This window comes from Amblyomma americanum, chromosome 11 (genome assembly GCF_052857255.1).
Source record: "Amblyomma americanum isolate KBUSLIRL-KWMA chromosome 11, ASM5285725v1, whole genome shotgun sequence".
In the NCBI taxonomy this organism is placed as follows: Eukaryota; Metazoa; Arthropoda; class Arachnida; order Ixodida; family Ixodidae; genus Amblyomma; species Amblyomma americanum.
In genome coordinates, this window is record NC_135507.1 from 13,495,067 (window position 1) to 13,508,468 (window position 13,402).

Below are 13,402 nucleotides of genomic sequence, written 5' to 3' on the forward strand. Positions count from 1 at the left end.
CCAAGTACTCACAACGTGGGAAACATATTGCTAGTGGCTCTACCTTACACGGTATACAAATGATTTATCACTTATAATGATTAATACATATTTGTGCTGGCAATCCTCAGTTACGTGTGGATGAAATACAGATATTTTAAGACGCAGGAAAACACGATGTGCTGCTTCTGTCAAAAACTATCGGTAGTCGTAACGTCTCCAGCGGACATGTATGGGGTTTTGTACAGGAAATGGGGGTGCACTGGGAGGGCTGCCCAGTTGTATCAAATTCGCCTTGTCAGCATAGGGGAGGACTTGGCAAATCACTCATGCGTCAGATGATGAGAAAACAAGGAGTGTCGTTACTGTTAGCGGGAGAAAGACGACCGCAGTGCTATCACTTCGTAGAAGACACAACGCGATACCAAGAGTGTAGGGCTGAATCCGCTAGCACATTAGAAGTGGCCGGCCGCAACCACCACCGCACTAACAACGAAAAGTACACGGTCGTGGGGCAAACCGTCAATAATTATTAGGCAAATAATACGCAACAACCATGGCAACCTCTTTGCAATGTTGCATGACGTCATGGAGACCGCTCTTGCGCAAGCTTAGCGCTGCGCTTGTTAAGTGGGTAGGATAAAAGACGCAACCAGTATAACAACACAGCTGAAAAATTTCTGCCATTACAGCAGATTTCTGCTGTATTTCGGCCTTGAACTTTAGTAAAAAAAACATTTTGTAGTGAGAATGAAATTTTCAGTACTATTGTGCTGTCCCTTGTCCTACCGGAAAGAAAAACAGAGAAGTATCAATTATAAATACTGGATTGCTGCAGAAAAATAGCACAATACTACAGAAAAATCATCTGTCGTTTCCGCAAACATACAGGACAAATTGTCACAGTTTGGGCGCGATTCGGTAAGATTTTTTCGACTTAAACTTCATTTATTGGCGCCATGACACTGTGCACTTGCATGGCGGTCACTCTGGCGTCAGGATGAGCCAAGCATACATGTCCGCACACATATAGGACTCCGCGTCAGTACATATACAACCCCACTACCATAAGCATTTGCCCCTTTTCGCTGATTCTAAGTGCAGGACAAATACATTGACTGCGGCATCCCGTATCTGTGGGCCAGGTTTGCTCTGCGCAGCCACCCATTTCACAAGGGGTCGAGCACTAACGGCTCAAATGCAAACACGCACACCCATGTGCGTATTGTGACGAGCATCAGAGCGAGGACCGTCACTATAGCTTTAGGATTGCGTCTACATGTGCTCCTGGGGGAGTACAGTGCTAACCATGTTAAAGGCAATACGAAAAACCGGATTACCAGCTGCATGCTATGCACGTGAAGTGGTAGCTATGTGGTTAGGTGGGGAGAGCATCTGCGGGTGCAAGTGCACAATAGACATTCCATATTTTGGTGTACGCCCACGCTAATAGGTCTGCACTATTCTCTGGCAGAGCTTAGAAGCTTTCCGGCTCTACATAAAGGGACCCCCTACGGACACGGTTCGAGGCACACATCCTTTTCATAATAGGACCTAAGGTGAAGGGTTTTGCCATCCTGTTCACATCAGTAACGAATCCGTTCTGCCGACTTCTTTTACCTACATTGGTCCAGAGACTACAGGTTGTTCGACTTGGAGACCTGCTTCGGATATGTGTATCGTCCGGGACGAAAATAACACTGCCTACCTCGGATTTTAATTGGCCGACAGGAGTGCACCGGACAGCGCAAGTGGCGCACAGCTCTCACTCACCGCGGCGTCTCTTCTTCGTGCTGGGTTCGCCGCAGCGGTGTTGGTGGCCAGCACTAGATGGAACATCGCTCGCTGCTTGCACTACGGTGCTCATGTCCGGCATGATGCTGGACACGTAGGCATTGGAAAGAGCATCGGTTTCCTCTTCGACCTGTAGCAGGGACGACGAGCACAGGTCACAATGCGCTAGCCTCTGCAAAACTTGAACTGCAGAGAGAAACTCTACTAACGGAGCTATAAATTAAGCCTACTAATGATGCCTCACCGAGCAGAAGAAAATGGGCGTAGTATTCGTGAGCTCTACCCAGCACGAGTACTTTCGTGTAATAGACTCCTTTTAAGACTCAATAACAGGGTGATCGACTCAATAATAACTTAATACTATTACAACTGCATGGAGGAAGGTGTCAGATCGGAATGGTCTGGGAATTGGGATATGTCGAAACCGAAAATAACGCTCTTCTTCTGGTAGAACACACGCCGCGTATGTAGATAGCGTGATAATGTCACGTTATTTTCAGCTATGTAATAATCTGACCACAGATCACGTGACACAATAACGTCGCCTAGGGTGCTCACTCCCCGGCCTGTGCATTTCTCAAGGCGTAGCCAGGCCCACCAGGACAACTGCATGAGACCACATGAGTGTATGACAGCCCCCGCGGTGGCTGAGTGGTTATGGCGCTCGGCTGCCAGCCCGAAAGAGGCGGGTTCGATACCGGCCTCGGCGGTCGAATTTCGGTGGAGGCGATATTCTAGAGGCCCGTGTGGTGTGCGACGTCAGTGCATGTTAAAGAACCCCAGGTGGTCGAAATTTCCGGATCCCTTCACTGCGGCGTCCCTCATAACCTGAGTCGCTTTGGGACGTTAAACACCCATAAACCAACCATAAACCAAATCTGAGCGTATGGCTACACGTAGCCATTTTCTCGTCATGTCAATTTTGAGGGCCTTATCAGGAGTATACGTGCACTCTTGAAGGGAGAGGTGCTCTAAGGTGTACTGCACACGTATCATAACTTTTTCGCTTTGGATGCAAGGCGAGAGCTTTGGAGTTCCTTCGATATCAAGTCGTCACGCAACAAGAAAAGGACAATTAGTCAATGAGTATACGCACTGAGACATGCACCTAGTGATAGTGACGTCATAGGCATATGGTGAAGTCCTTTAGGACAAAAGTCTTTTAAGGTGAATGCATTCAGGGTAAAGGCCTTCTGGTTAAAGCACTTTCGGTTGAAGGCTTTTATGTGAACGGTCTTTATGGTAAAGGCCATTAGGTCAAAGGATGCTTTCGCATTTTTTCAATATCACCACATTCTAGACTTATGCCAGTTTTTAACGATCAGGACGGCAAACTGCTGTCGCACAATCCTCCACAATCTACTTTGCATTTAGTGGTTTGAATTTGCTTGCAGTGGGTGGCACTCTTTGAATTGTCCTTTGTGGACACACGACATCCGGTGCAGTTATCACCGTCTCAGCCAAAGAGGAAAGTTACGCCGTCAGACCAGTCGTCAGCGAGGTTATGGCGTGGAGATAACTCTAGTGTTACTGCATTAAAACAAAGTGAGTAACGTGGAGGATGGAACAAGAAGGAAGGACGCGCGGGGTGCAAGACTACAACCTGGCGCTCAAACATGAAGCTCTCAGGAAGGTTGCAAGCAGTCATAGACGACCAATGCTGCAGGTATTTAGAACACCTCTGCGAAATATAACAACAATGTGGCCAAGTCGTTTAAAAGGAGGACTCTAGAAAGCAGTGAGGCGTTCCCTACAGGAGGATGAGGTCCCTAGTATTTAGCCTCCACCGAAATGCGACCGCCGCGGCCAGGATCGAACCTGCGTCTCTCGAGTCCGTGGTAGTTCTCCAATGACAACTAAATCCTTCAGCTGCTAAAGATCCTCAACTCGAATAATATCCAGGAGAAATACCCTCCCTCTAAAACGTGCCACCCTTGAATTACATAACGAGGTGCCATGTTAAAGTGGCTGTTTCTAATGCGAAAACATTAGATGGCTGTGTCCCGAATTCCTTGTCAGCAAAACATTCTCCGCACGATTACGTCGTTCTGTGAAGATAAATGTGGACAACTTTGACTTTGTTAGATAGTGCGTGATGAGATCGTGCTATAGGAAACATTTGGTCGATGAATTGAAGTTAGAAAGTTTTTACACTTTGACGACACAATAGTCATGGACGTCGACATAGTACTTGGACGGGATAAGTAAAATTAACAAATAAAAGAAATACAAGAAACATAAAAAGAAGTGAAAGGAAAGAAAAATGAAGAAGAAAGTAAAAGATCAAACATAACAAATATAAATAGATCTTGCACTGGCTTCGTGGAAAAAATCCGCATTTTTCAAAGTTCTATGCTTTCGCATTCCTGTGTGTAAGGAGACTGAAGTGCCCTCGCAATTTTTGGCTGGAAGCGATACATTTAGTGCTACCACTTCTGGAAGTTTGGCATTCTTTACCCTCGACAGCATCCGCGCCTAATGACATCGGGGAAGCAGCGAGGGCTTGGCGGAGTGGTACGCTCCCCATTCGGATTGCAGTGTCCCCGGACGCGTGGTGGAATCGCTGTCGCACTCACCTCGGCGCCAAGCGGCTTCACATCCGCCGTCCCCGATTCGTGATGCATAGCCGTAGTTACGGCATCCGAGTCGCTCGTCTCTGGATTTTGCTTCTCGCTTTCACACGTCCGGGCTCGTCGTTGTCCTATGCATCCGCCTCCGCTGGCTTTCCGTTTTCGGCCTGCGTCAGTGCATATGTGACGGCTTGTGCTTTCTGAAAAACTTTTTCTCGAGACAGGCATCCGCTGTCTGTCTTTACAGCAGAATCTCTTAAGAGTCAGACTCTATAGTATACCGTTCTTGTTATATAACACAAGGACAGCTCCAGTTTTGTGGAGTCGCAGGACAAGTGAGCTTGCCGAATGCTTCTTTAAAACGAGTACTTGATCTTTTCTTGGTGTTCAAAGCCTTTCGCATCAGTGTGCGCAGGTCCGGCGACCATTTAGTACATGGTCAAGCGATGTTCGAGCACTCTTCCCCCCCCGCCTCCCCCCCCCATTTTCCCGCATGTTACCAGCAGCTAGCGCTGTGCTTCGGAATAAAGAAGTTCACCCTCAGAGGCAAAATCTGTTACCATCAATTTTCCTGTATCTCCCACGTGCAAGGGGAACAGGCGAGTGCTGCTCTCTCAAAGATTTCATGACAGAGCGCGCACTGATCATTCATAGGCAGGTACATGCTGAGACTGAGCTGAAGGTGGGACGGAGGCCGGCCAAGGCGGGCATGAGCTGTCTGTTTCAACTTGAATAGGAGCACCGCTACCTTCAATGATTTTTGTAGCCACACAGCTAAGTCAGATAAAACTCAAGAAAGAATTGGCATTTCCCTTTCAAAAGAGAGCCTTCCAGCAGTCAGTTGTTTTGGAGGTGGTGGTAGAGATCAACACATGGGGCGGTGATGGTGCAGTCTTGTGTTGTATACTGTGAACATTGGTTGGATTCGAGAATGGTTGGGGGAGATCGGATTAAGGGCCCCTCGGCTTGTGTAATCTCGAACTAGGCCGTTCGCGACCTAATTTCCTTCCAAGACTTTGTACGCGGGGGTCCATGTTATCTGATATTTGATGGATGTATTAGACTCGGGGTTGCTGTGACTATCGGGAGGAATATTTATGTGCCCTGCCTGCAGGGAGGATCTGACAAGCCGCTTGTGAGTCGGCCACGATGTGGTACTATCGGCCGGTAGCATTCCCGTGCGGTATGGCCAGGGCTATCGCAGTCACTTAGGCCTCTTGTATGGTAGAGTTTTGTATGAAAAGGGAGACGAGTTGTTGGCAGTTGGATTTTACTACGATAGCTACCGCTGCGTTCCCATGGGGAGAGGGAAATAGGGGCCTCGTCTACGTCGACTGCCTTACCACTCTCGCTGTCATTTGTCAATTCATTCTGAGCTGTATTTCGGCATTAATGTGAGTGGGTGGACATGTTCTTGGGTACTGGAGCTACGTGTATGCAAACTCTGTTTGCCAAGAGAATGTTCATAGAGTCCAGCCTACAACCAACATTTCCTTGGCGTTTCGATGGAGGCAAAACGCATAAAGGTACCCGTGTGCTGTGCGATCTCAGTCGATCTCAGTACACGTTAAAGATCCTCACGTGGTGCGGAGTTCCCGTTTCGAACCTGACCTCAGCGGCTGCATATCGATCGAGGCGAAACGCAAAGGCGCCCGTGTGCTGTGCGATGTCAGTGCACGTTAATGACTGACTGACTGACATGTATCTGAGAGGAAGAACGAAAACGATTTGGACCCGCCGCGGTGGCTGAGTGGTTAGGGCGCTCGACTGCTGATCGGGAGTTCCCGGGTTCGAACCCGACCGCGGCTGCTGCGTTTTTATGGAGGAAGAACGCTAAGGCGCCCGTGTGCTGTGCGATGTCAGTGCACGTTAAAGATCCCCAGGTGGTCGAAATTATTCCGGAGCCCTCCACTACGGCACCTCTTTCTTCTTTCACTCCCTCCGTTATCCCTTCCCTTACGGCGCGGTTCAGGTGTCCAACGATATATGAGACAGATACTGCGCCATTTCCTTTCCCCAAAAACCAATTATTTAAGAGCACGGGCCTGCCTCCTGGCTCAAGCCGAGCCACGCTCGCTGCCGCGTGCTGAAAGTAGGAGGGGTGAAGGATAGGAGAGCAGAGAGCGAAAGAAAAGACGCGCCGCACTAATAGTCGTAAGGCCGATCCCGGCGGCAGTGAAATACCGAGCCGACCCGTCCCAGAGTGCTGCAAGCCAAACACACCGCAACACTCTATAAATAAGTTTAATACCTTATGTCCAAGTACCCGCTGCAGACATTAATCAGGTATCAGGTATGAGGTATTGCACGTTAATGATCCCCAGGTGGTCGAAATTATTCTGGAGCCCTCCACTATGGCACCTGTTCCTTTGTTCTTTCACCCCCTGCTTCATCCCTTCTTTTACGACGCGGTTCAGGTGTCCGCCGATATCTGACAGATACTGCGCCGTTTCCTTTCCACAAAAATGAATTATTATTAATATTATTAATCTGCAGTCCCTTGCGCGTTCCTTAATATGACTCAGAGCTAGTCAGAGCTAGCGAAAAACCAATGTTCATTTTCATTCTTGAGCCCTCACTGTGACATCTCTTTCTTCCTTTCTTCTCTCACTCCCTCCTCTATTTTTTTTTACGGCGCCGCTCAGGTGTCCACCGAGACCTGACAGATCCCATGGCATTTTCTTTCCTAAAAAAACAATTTTCATAATTATGGAGGCCTTGTACGATGCTTATGAGGCGACATTGGGTAACAATTCATTGTGCTTTCATTAACAAATTGTCATGAAAAATGCGCGCTGACGCTAGTACGAATGCTTGAAAATTTCACGGATAGAAACGACCAACCTCTTTGCGTTTTTATGGAGGAAAAACGCTGAGGCGCCCGTGTGCTGTGCGATGTTAGTGCACGTTAAAGATCCCCAGGTGGTGGAAATTATTACGGAGACCTCCACTACGGCACCACTTTCTTCTTTCACTCCCTCCTCTATCCCTTCCCTTACGGCGCGCTTCAGGTGTCCGCCGATATATGAGACGGATACTGAGCCATTTCCTTTCCACAGAAACCAATTATTATTATTATTATGCAGTGACATGGACGTTCCTTAATATGACCCAGAGCTGGTGCACAGGATATAGAATTTCTCCTTGCACCGCTAAGCTGCTTTTTGTAATGCTGATAGTTCAGCCGGGCTGAGCCTCAGCCAAGTTTAACCTAGTTGAGCCGAGTTTCAATATGGGCTGCAGTTCTGCCTTCGTTTCATCGCACCTGCGGCGTAGCCTTCGCAACGACGCCACCGCATGCGCTAGCACCGCTGCTGGCTTGGCGCATACGCTCTCCGCAGCTGGTTCGCCGCCTGACCACGTGACTCCCCGCGTGCCTGGCTAAGAGGAACGCAGTTCTGGCGTAGTCAGTGCGAGCTTGGCAATGCATGAGAACGAAGTCGGGCCGTCTTCTCCGAGCTCTGCGCAGTAAAAGGAGGCTTCGGATAACTGGCCTCCTTCGGACGGTGGGCACGTCAGTCGCGCTTTAATCTAGGTGGAGGGATTCTTCCGCCGGCTGTCGAGGCGGTCGGACGTGCGTTCGGCGAGCTCCGTCGACATCGGGGACGAAGTCGTGCTCAGGAGCCTGAGGACGACCCAAACTGGCTGGAATCAGCGTCGGAAGAGAACCGGAAGGCTAGGAACACCAATAACCAACAAGGTGGGCCGATTTTCCTGAATTATAGGGCCGAGAAGGCCCCAACGGGAAGGAGACCGGGCTAAGCCTAACGAAGCTTAACCAAGACAAAGGAGAGGCCTAGGCCTAACGGCCGACGCCCGAGCCCTCCCAGTGCCATGGAGGTGGTTGAGGGAAGAGAGATAGACCCGGAGGAGCTAAAAGCCCCAGGGCAATGGTTTAGGACAAGAAAGAATGGGAGACTAATTCCGGAAAAGGAAATAGCCGACGACCCCGTGGTCGAGACAAAAGCTAAGGACAGGACGGCCGCAAGGCAAGAGGGAAGAAGACTGGCTGCGAAATCGGTGGAGAAACAAATAACGAGAATTCCGCAAGATTTCGACAAAATAATCATGCGTCCCAGAGGTGGGATAGAGAAGCTACTTGTGCACGGAGGAGCGTTTCTGGCGAACGCCATCGCCGAAGCGGCCGAGGTCGGAGAAGGCAGCAGAGAGGACATAATCACCTTCAACAGGAAACAGCAGTCCATCATGATAGCCACCGGAGATGGAAATAGAAGAGAGAAATACGCGTCGCTAACAGAGCTGAAGATAGGCGACGTAGAGACAACGCTGAACGCGTACCTGACCCCGCCGGAAAACTGCGGGAAGGGAGTGATCTACGACGCCCCGGACTTCTGGACGGAGGAAGAAATTTTCGAAAGACTAGAGCAACACGGAGCCAAGAACCCACCCATACTGGGAGTGAGAAGATTAGGGAAAGCATCCAAGGCCGTCCTAATCCTGTTCGAAAACAACAGGGTGCCATGGCACGTGTACCTATCCCCAACGCCGACGAGGTGCGTCCTCTACAAGAAAAGGTACGAAGTCTGCTACGCATGCGGACGAATGGGACACCGACAGGACGTCTGCCCGGACCCAGAAAACAAGAAGTGCAGAAGCTGCGGAGAAGAGAACCCAGCAGAAGGCCACAAATGCAAGACCAAATGCCAACTATGCGCAAAGGAACACCCACTAGGAGACCGAAGATGCAAGGAAATATACAGAACACCGTACGAGATCAAGAAGAGGATCTGGGAAAAAAGGCAGGAAGAAGAGACCCGCAGGAAGGACCAGAAGCCTACAGGAAGAACGGATCGCCGAGACGACAGCTTCCCCAGATTGGGGGAAGGCGAGACAAGGAACCAGACGCCCCCAGGAAAACCGGGAGCCCCCAAAGGACAGGGAGGACTCGGGGAACAAAGAAGGGCGAGATCCAGATCACGGTCCAGGGACCCGGAGAGATCGAGGCCCAGGGACCCAAAGGACCCCTGGGGAAAAGGACGCAGCGACCGGAGCAGAGAGCCGAGCAAGGAGCCGAAAACGGTAAGCTTTGCAGGAGGGGCCTCCCAGGCTAAAGATGATAACGACAGGGAGATAGAAAAACTTAACAGAGGGGCCTCCCAGGCTAAAGATGATAAAGACAGAGAGATAGAAAAACTTAAACAACAGGTAGAGGAGCTACAGAGACTCCTGAAAAAGCACATAGAGGGGAGCGCAAAAGCAGCTCCACTAGAGATGAAACAAGCAGAACAGCCCAAAACAGGTACAAAGCAGACCGGACCTTTTACGCAGAAACCCCAGGCGACAGGGCAGGTAACGGAGGAGGCGGAAAAAGCAAGGAGACCCCCGCTCAAACGCAAAGGGGACGAGGAGGTAGATATATGGGAAACGGTCAGGAAAGAGAGCGAAGCGAATAGGCTAGCAATCTCCACCCTACAAGCCGAGATGAGGGCATTCATGATGCAGATAACGCAGGCAATAGGACAGCTGCAGTCTGAAGTCCAGGCTCAGAGAACAGAATTACAAAGCCAGAGAGCGGAGCTGATAGCCCACGCGGAGCAACATAAACGAACGGAGGAAGCAATAGCACGAATCCAACATGGATAGAAAGGCCAAAAACAAGACCCTCATTTGGCAGTGGAACTGCCGAGGCTTCCGAAGCAAGCGAGCGGTATTGCAACAATACATCGATACATTAGAGGAAAAGCCCCTGGCCATAGCCCTGCAAGAAACTGGTAAGCGGCTAAATCTACCAGGGTATCAAGCATTCCACAGTGATAGAGGGGAGAAATCTCACGTCACCACATACGTTAAAAGGAACATAGCAACAATTGCGCATGAGCTAAACACGGCAGAGGCAGAAGTCGTCCTAGTAGAGATGATAACGGGCAAAAAGAATGAACCAAGCCTGTTCCTACTAAACGTGTACTCGAGACCGAAGCAGCAAAAAGTCAGGTTCAGGGCAATATTTCGGAAAGCAATGAAAGTGGCAAACATTAGCCCACTGATCATAGTAGGGGACTTCAACGCCCATCACGAGGAGTGGGGATACAGTACGAGGGACACGAAGGGACGGCACCTATGGGAGGACATACAGGAGTTAGGCCTAACCCTGCAAACAGATCCGGGGTGCCCAACTAGGAGAGGGAATAGCGTCATGGCGGACACCACACCTGACCTCACGCTAACCAAAAACGTTAGGGCAGCCACCTGGATGAACACAGGAACGGACCTAGGAAGTGACCACCTCATTATCGCCACGACGGTACGCACGGGCATCAAAGATAAAGCGGGTAGACTGCCCAAAATCACGGAATGGGACAAATTCAGGGCCCAAAGGGACCAGCAAAATTGGGGAACCATCCAAAACATAGAGGAATGGACAGAAACCCTTAAGAAGCACGTGTCGGAAGCGACCGTAACTTTGAAGGGGCAATATGTTCTAGAACTAGCAGACAACAAACTGCTGCACATGTGGGAGGCCAAAAATGGACTCGAACGCAGATGGAAGAAGCAGAGATGGAATAGGAACCTCAGGAGAAGAATAGCAAGACTAAATCGGGACATAGAAAAATATGCACGACAGTTGTGTGAGCAAAACTGGTGCAGCAGGTGCGACGAGATGGAAAGGGGTATGAGCTTAACTAAGACCTGGAACCTATTAAGGCACCTACTCGACCCTACCAACTCTAAAACGCAGGCGAGCATTAGTCTAGCCAAGACAAAGCACATCTATGAGGGGACGGACGAGGAGTTCGTTAAAGAAATTATACAAACATATATAGGGGACACGAAGAGGGTAGAACTCCCAGAGTACCAGGGTCCCCCGATGGAGCTTTTAGACGGCCCAATAACAGAAGCGGAGGTAAGGGCGGAAATAATTAAGCTAAAGTCAAAATCGGCCCCGGGCCCAGACGGCATCACCAACAAAACCCTGAGGAACCTAGATGATGGCTCGATAACAGCAATCACTGCATATATGCAGAAGGTGTGGGAAACCGGAAAGCTTCCCGCGCAATGGAAAGAGGCGAACATCATACTCATTCCAAAGCCGGGAAAAGCGCCGAAGCTCGAAAACTTAAGACCCATATCCCTCACATCTTGCGTAGGGAAGCTAATGGAACACGTAATTCAGACAAGGCTCACCAGATACATGGAAGACAACGAGCTCTGGCCAAGCGAGATGATTGGCTTCCGCCCGGGGCTGAGTACGCAAGACGTGATGCTGAGGCTGCAGCACGACATAATCGAATCCCAATCCAAAGATGCAAAAGTAATCCTAGGTCTCGACCTCAAAAAGGCGTTCGATAACGTCAAACACGAGGCTATACTAGAGGAACTACATAGTCTAGAGGTAGGTCCGAGAACATATAAATATGTCAAGGACTTCCTAACTGGGAGAACAGCGAGGATCAAATATCAGGACATAGAATCAGGGAACATAGAACTGGGCAGCAGGGGCACCCCCCAAGGGTCGGTACTATCCCCACTCCTCTTCAACATAGCAATGAGAGGGTTACCTAAATTACTTCAAGGAATAGAGGATCTAAAGTTCAGTATGTATGCAGACGACATCAATGTCTGGATAAACAAAGGAGACGATGGGCAAATAGAAAGGAAACTCCAGAAGGCAGCAGACACTGTGGTAGAGTATGCAGCACAAAGAGGACTGGCATGTTCACCAGAGAAATCTGAGCTTCTGGTATACAACCCAAAAAGAAACAGGCTCAAGCAGGGTGAGGACTTTAAAATCACTGTGGAAGGAAAACTGGTGCCTAAGGTAGATATGATCAGAATTCTGGGCCTATTCATACAAAGTAACGGCTACAATGATGAAACCCTAAAAAGATTGGACAAGTTTGCGACGCAAGTCACGGGAATTTTCAGAAGGATATCGCTTAGAGGTAGAGGCCTCAAAGAGAAGAGCCTAATGAAACTAGTACAGGCATATATACTAAGTAGGATCAGCTACGCGACCCCCTTCCTCAAGATAGGGGCAACAGAAAAAAGGCAGCTTGATGCCATAATCAAGAAAAGCTATAAGAAGGCGCTGGGCTTGCCAATAAGCACCTCAAACGAAAGGCTACTAAATATGGGGCTTCACAACAACTGGAGTGAGATAGCTGAAGCGGTAAGATCAGCGCAGCTAGATAGGCTCAGCAGGACGAGCACCGGCAGAGCTATACTAGAAGCGGTCGACAGGCAAACCGACAGGGGGATGCAAAAGAAACAAGACATTCCAAAATGTGCTAGGGAAAAGATCAGAGTAGACCCATTGCCCAAAAATATGCACCCAGAATTCAACAAGGAAAGAAGGGAAAAGAGGGCAGAAGCCATGGCCAGAGGACTGGACAGTCTAGATAAGAAAGCAGTGGCATACACAGATGCAGCAAGTGGGAAGCTAGGAGCAGCCGTGGCCTCAGTGGTCAACGGAAAGGGGGAACCTGAGATAGCAGCATCCATTCGAAGCCGCAACCCGGAAACGGCGGAAGAAGTCGCAATAGCGCTCGCATGCGTAGGAACGCAGGCCAAAATTATAGCTAGTGACAGCAAAACTGCAGTCTACAATTATGGCAGAGGGAGGATTGCCTTAGAAGCAGCACAAATTCTAAAAAAGAAGGAAATTGGGAGGGACGTACGCATCGTGTGGGTACCAGCTCACGCATCCATCCCTGGAAACGAGGCGGCAAACTCCCTGGCTCGAGACCTCTACTTCCGAGCCAGGGGAGAGCCGCCCGACTGCAAGGACCTGGATGAGAGACTGATCAGCTATGCAGAAATAATAGAGAGCTATAGAAGTCAAAGGAGGATTTTCCCTCCGCCGGACAAAACACTAGGGAATAAAGAAGCTACCACATGGCGTAGACTACAAGCTGGGAACTTCATAAACCCGGTGTGGGCATCACACGTATTTCGGGAAAAGGAAATAGAGGAAAAATGCAAAAAATGTGAGAATAGGGGGACCCTAGATCACATCATTTGGGAATGTACACACTCCCCAGGGATTAAAGAAGGAATAAATAGCAAGGAAGCCTGGGAAACCCTTCTGCAAAGCGCGGACC